A 5,305-nucleotide genomic window follows, 5' to 3' on the forward strand; every position below is an offset into this window, starting at 1 on the left:
TTGGGGTGGAACTCATTTCTTGAGGAAAGTTTTGGGTAATCAAATTGATTATTCTGTGGAATAGATTTCCCAAGAAGTAATGGGAAGTACTGGCAACGTGGGCAAACTGCAGTTTGAATGGAACAACTCCAACAGAGTAAGCAAGCAATGGGGTTTGGCCCTGATCATGCAGCCTCTGCTCATTCTGAATTCCCACTGATTTAATTTCTCTCAGTTGGAAAAAGAACAATGCAGCACTGACTGCCCTAGAAACTAAATTCCTCTCTTCATGCACTAAGCAAATGTAACAATAGACAGAATCAACATTTCTGTCTCTGCTCCATCAGGAAATTTCAATAAGGGATCACCACAGAGGTGACAAATCAGCTCTCCATGTTCACTTGCTGGTCCTTCTTTAGTGAGGGTTGCAGGTGCATTTAATTGATATGGATTTACTTTCTATTTCCTCTTTTTGACAACATAAAGCTTTCAAAAGAATTTCAACTTCTCAACATTGCTGTATGTCACAAACACATTAATGAATAAAATTGTTTATCTTTTGGAATTTATCTTACAAAACTCCTTAAAATTGACCAATTTAGTTCAATTAAAGAAATTTACAATATTAGCTGAACTTTTGCTTCACTTCAAGTCAGAAAAGCACTGAAACTTTTTAAGAGCACATTTAGGCAGCACATGGATGTTTATTGGTTTCAAGCTGCAATTGACAGGAATTGTTCTTTCTGCTATTTTAGTATGACCTCAAAAATATTACTTTTTACTCCTACCCTCTGCTGTCATTGAGGCTGTGTGGTGCTTATTCCTCCATCTTTCTGCCTGGCCCAAGATCTGCTTTCTTTTCATCTTCACTGTACTTCCCTTCAACCCACAGATTTGCTGAGTGTACAATAACTTCAGAGAGTATTTCTCATGGTTCTGTGACTCTCATCAGAGGAAAAGTTGTTATTCACTCACCTGAAACCAGAAGGTTTAAGCTTATTCTGGAGCAACTCCTACTTTTAGACACCAAGCTTACTCCAGTTCTTTAATCTGATGTATCTACTGCTGCCTAATGTAATTTTCTTTCTCCTCTGTTAGCCATTTATTTTTCTGAGGGAGAAGTCCCATTCTTCTGTGTCAGACCAAAGAAACATTTTGGAGAGAGAATCCATCTGGTCAGTAAAGCCGAAGTGTTCCTATAAATTTACTTAAGAAGTTTGATAAAATATTAAATCCTATACTCTTAGCCACATAAATCTATAATTTCAGTACATGTAAACTTGAAATACAAGTGTGCTGCTTTTTTTTTTTGCAACACATACACACAAAATAACATATTTATGTGTATTTATGAAGTGTTTTGTATTGCTTGTGGAAAAGGTCCAAGTGAGGTGCCAAACAACTCTGCATAAATTACCCTTTCTGTAATTTTCTTCTGCCATTCATATCAGAAGGGTGGCCTCTTACATTGTGATAGAAATGAGCCAGGTGGTGACCTATTTTTCATTCCAAGTGAATATAAATAGTGAAGGGGGGGGAAGTGTGGTGTATACAGAGCTCTTTGATTTATGCAAGCACACTGTGGAACCTGTTATAGTGAAGTCAGATACAGAAATCTTCTGTTCCCAAGACCACGGGGAAATGTGCTTTTGGAGAACTTGCAGAGTTCCTCCTTTTGATGTAAATCACCCCCCTGGTTACAGTTAGGGTTTGACCCCTTTCTCTTTACTAAACACCTTAGGAATACCATAAACACACACCTGGATGTTCCACCTGTTGGAGTGACACTCAATAGGCTGCTTCCTGTTAAATGCAGAATTTTTAGTGTCCAGGAACAAAACAGAAGAGTCAAAGGTATTTGCTTTCTTGTAACTCACTGCATACCCTCTCAGAAAGTTTTCCTATTAATTCCTGAGCACTTTGGTACTGAGAATTCCAGCTTCAAATCTGAGATAAAACAGGCAACAAAAGTCAAGACATAATTGGATTTGAGGAGGCTTTTAGGTAGCTGTGAATTAACAGCCTTACAGCAGGGATTGTTTAGCATCTGAACTTTAATAGAGTCCTTACCTCCTGCCTGGTTTTCTCACATTTGCAAGACAACATTGATAAAGACCTTTCCAGACAATAAAACCCTGGCATCACACCAGCTCCCAGCTCCTGTTTTCCTTGATACAAAGAGTATTTTGGGCAATATGTCACTGTGTCTGGCACCAGCTCTGCTCCTAGGAAATTACTCCAGATCGTCTGTCTGTAGCAGGTTAACATTCTGCCTGACAAAAGGAGCTAATTTACCCTTCATTCAAAATCAGAAATGGAGATTCAGAGAAATTTCAGCTGACTATAACTAGACCCTCACACTCAACTATTTTCCATTTTTTGATAGAAAAAAGTCATGTGCCTTTGAATCACTTCCAGGAATTAATACCCCTTAATTCTGGGACAGTTAAGTAATTAGGTCTATTAAACCTTTTTAGTGACCTAATGCTTTTAGCATTGAAGTTATGCTCAGTGATTCAAGTTTCTTTACTAAGCACAACCATCCTCCAATGAATGATTGCACCTTTATAAGGGCAACCCATAGATGCTACAAATTAGAGCCAGCCCTGCCAATACAGGTTGCAAAGAAGCACAGCTGTTACTACCATAGAACTTCAGCTTTCCACTCCATTTACCCTTTTGGCAAATCCCAATTACTTCATGGAATCATGAACCAAAAGTTGTTTTCTTTTTCTTTGCCTATGTAAAGGCCAAGTTCTGTAGGTGAGTAGCCTAGAAAAAGAAAAAAAAAAATCAGGAAAAGCAGATGTATGTAATTAAGGAAACATGGGCTTGCTCTGGATTTATCAGTTCTCTTACTGTTCTCATATAGTTCCTGAACACTTTGATCAGGTTGCTGCAGAGGAATCTGACAGGAATTTTATTTCCAGATAAGATGGAATGGAAGCAATGCTTTCCCCTGTGTCATTTTAGCCAGAGTAACTACTCCTGACACTGCCCTTGTGCAATATCTGTCTGTGGGGGAGTTCCAGTGACTAAGGCAGTAACTGTAAGTATTCCACATGCTAAAGAGAGCAGCTCAGGTAGTATATTGGCAATACCTAGTTTAGCATCAGCTCAGAGAGCCAGTGCTACCTATTTCATGTAGGCAATTTGTTTGCTTCATCTTTTCCTGGGTGCAGAGTTTAATTTGAGTGAAAGCAATTTTAGGTGATCTCCTGCCTCTCTCTCCAGCTGTGTAGCTGGCATTAGCAAAGTGAAGTTACTGCCTTGACCTGGTAGAGACTTCTTGGATAAAGCTTAATACTTTTTCAAAAACAGATTGTTAATGCATTGCTTAAGCTAACAGAAGTGCTCAGAATGCATATAGTTTAGATAAAACCTGCTCTGGCTTGGATTTTGTTGTTGCTTTATCCTATACCCATTGTACCCACACAGCTAGGGTGTTTTAATTTTTAATTTGAAATTATTTCCTTATTCTAGCTTGCAATAGCCAGTGTGATGAAAAATAGATCAGTCTGGATTTGAGAAACAGGTTGATAAATGCATGCCAGTTTGACCTCTATGTTATGTTGTTTTTTTAAAATCAGCCTAAGTAATCTTAATGTACCCTTCAATAAGTGGCAAAAAGAGAGGAAAGCAATAAGGTGTTGTGATATTATGAAATGGAGAAGCCCACTTCCAGGGAAGATTTATGTGGAGCAGTATATGCCAGCACTTAACAGCATGTGTCAAATTCCTGGGGGCTGATGACAAGGTAAGTTTAATTTTCCTAAAGAGGGGGCTCAGCTCTCAGTGACTTGGCCATCCCTGATGCAGAGAAAACTCTGTCAGTGAAGCAAATAATTTTTTTTCTACTTCCTTTGTCATGTGTTCCCTCCATGGCCTCTTCTCCACCCATACATGATTCTCAAAGCAATACAGGGTGAAGAGCAAATCCTTCATGTTTGAAAAACATCCAAACTTTTTCCCTCAGTTCCTTAGGGGAGGAACTGTATTGAAACAACAGGAAAGATACTTTTCCTTCCTGGGAAACAAAGTCAAGGATCAATGCAAACAGCAATATTAAAAGAGAAGAGCAAAAAGGGAAATTAACAAAGTTCAGTAGATAAAAGCATCACAACATAAGTGCTCAGATGAGTCTTGGTGTTCTGACCTCTGCTGCTGGGATATTTGATTGTGTTCAATACCTGATAGAAAAAAGAGTCTAAAAACCACAGAAGTTGAAGCACGTGAAGAGGAATTTCCTTGTTCAGTGAGGATGGAAGTTGTGCCACGGGAGCCTGCCCTGCTCAGACAGAAGCACCATCTTTAAGAGAACCAGCAGTGAGCATTTGTTTTAAGGAGCTCTGTTAAAGCTATGGGCTATTGTGGCTCTCGTGCCCAGCAAGAGAAAAGCAATGGAAAAGTTGTGGATGGCAAGTTTGGAAATGGAAAACAAATGGAAGGGAAATGAAAAGATTTTCCAGCAGTGTTTGATGGTCCCAGCCCACATGATGGATATAAGCAAACTTCTGGCATTTTGCTCATGACATTTTACTGGGTTCCCTATTGTTTGCAGATCCCTTGGACTTTTTTTCCTTTGCCATCCCTCAGTGAAGATATATTATATTCCAAAGGCTTAGATATAAAGTCCAGTGAAATTACAGAAGCAGAAATATGCACTAATCATAAAAACAAACTTACTATGGTATCTAAGTTTACATTAATTCTACCTGTGTTTTAGATAACAAACCATTTTGTTTCCTTTGTACTTTTCTGTGTATTTGCCATCTTATTTTGAAGTTAGGTAATAGGAGTTCTGCTTCCTTCCTTCAAGTATTTAGGAAGAAACATGGCAATATCTTCCAAATAAAATCTTACCAATTTTTGCTGAGCACTGCAGCACAGAAAAGTTTTGATGATGTCAGGATACTGCAGGTTTAATTCAGCCCCAAGCTCGTAGTGAATGGAACAGAAGTTTTCATACCTAATCTTCTATTGCAAACCATCAATATAAATAAAACCTGGGTTAGAACTGTATCACTGCAGGGACTGAATCCAGTGTGGGGACAGGGATAAAACAATTTAAAATGGTATTCAATCCAAAGTTAAGTTTACCAGTGCAGCCAATAAGGTCAGCAATGTTTGGTGACTTCAATACCATATAAATTCTGGCCCCAGATTACCAGTCAGCTCTTTTCCCAGCAAACTGCAACTGTACATGCATCTTGTCCACTGGAGATTTTTAAGTGCTTTAATTTCCTGGAGCTATTTCCACATCTTAAAGAGACCACAGAGAGAACTTCCTTAAAAGGGTAAGAAAAGCCACTGCTCTTACCAGCTA

The 5,305-nt window shown here is 38.7% G+C and overlaps 1 long non-coding RNA gene across 1 annotated transcript; it reads left to right on the forward strand.

Moving 5' to 3' along the window:
• LOC139800788 (uncharacterized) lies at positions 1 to 3,558 on the forward strand. The gene is made up of 2 exons (XR_011727931.1): positions 1 to 1,154; positions 2,910 to 3,558. It is a non-coding gene; the product is annotated as an uncharacterized lncRNA (long non-coding RNA).
• Positions 3,559 to 5,305: the final 1,747 nt, after the last annotated feature.

Source organism: Heliangelus exortis, chromosome 11, assembly GCF_036169615.1.
Source record: "Heliangelus exortis chromosome 11, bHelExo1.hap1, whole genome shotgun sequence".
Classification (NCBI taxonomy): Eukaryota; Metazoa; Chordata; class Aves; order Apodiformes; family Trochilidae; genus Heliangelus; species Heliangelus exortis.